Raw genomic sequence first — 870 nt, forward strand, 5'->3', positions numbered from 1 at the left:
GTACTGTGCCCCAGAGGCAAATACAGGATGAAGCACTATTTGCTAGAGGTTGTTTCTTTTCAATTTATCAATTGGAGTCACAGTCCATTGTAGGTAACAATTTCTCCTGTCGTTCACTGTCAGTTTCACTTCTTCTGCTGCAGCACACACATAGGTGTGAGTAAAAAAAATCAATAAGCATCTAAAACAGAGATCTCCAAGGTTACCCCATGACTTGCCTAATTGCTGAAATTGAGATTGCTCTGTTCTTTGGTCCTTATTTCCTGCTCACTTTGAATGCACACACTCCTTCAGTCAGAGCCCAGGAGTGCTAATAAACGCGTCCACAGTGCGGGCTCTTTCCAGTTGGGCTCTGGCTATAGTCCAGGTTTCACAGTAGGACCTGGTATAACCAAAGTCCGGCTGTACAGTTGCCCAGACTAGACAGACTGCTCCTCAGTTTTGCCGGAGTTAAAGCGGTGGAAAGCAACAAAGGCATGGATTGTATGATTCCCAGCATTTTATCTCCGAGTCACCTGATCCTGTGTCCTATGCTGCAAAGAGGATCCTGGTTTTGAAGGTCCTGCTTCTCTTTCATGATGTGAGTATTTTCTAAATATCTATATTCTCATATTAGTATATTCAGCATATTTTAAGAGTATAATGTGGTCTGTAAAATCAAATTAATATCAAATGCATGCGGGCATTGTAGAAACACAAATAATATTTTATGAAAAAACATGCAATTTCTGACTATACAAGTATGATGATTATCTCTGTTTAAAAGTCATGCCATAGATTATTGCTTAATCATTAGGACAGTGTTATATAGAGTATGTAAGTTGGGGACATTCAGAGATTGGGTGAAAATAACATTTCCACTTACGAACA

Source organism: Microtus ochrogaster, unplaced genomic scaffold (assembly GCF_000317375.1).
Source record: "Microtus ochrogaster isolate Prairie Vole_2 unplaced genomic scaffold, MicOch1.0 UNK94, whole genome shotgun sequence".
NCBI classification, from domain to species: domain Eukaryota; kingdom Metazoa; phylum Chordata; class Mammalia; order Rodentia; family Cricetidae; genus Microtus; species Microtus ochrogaster.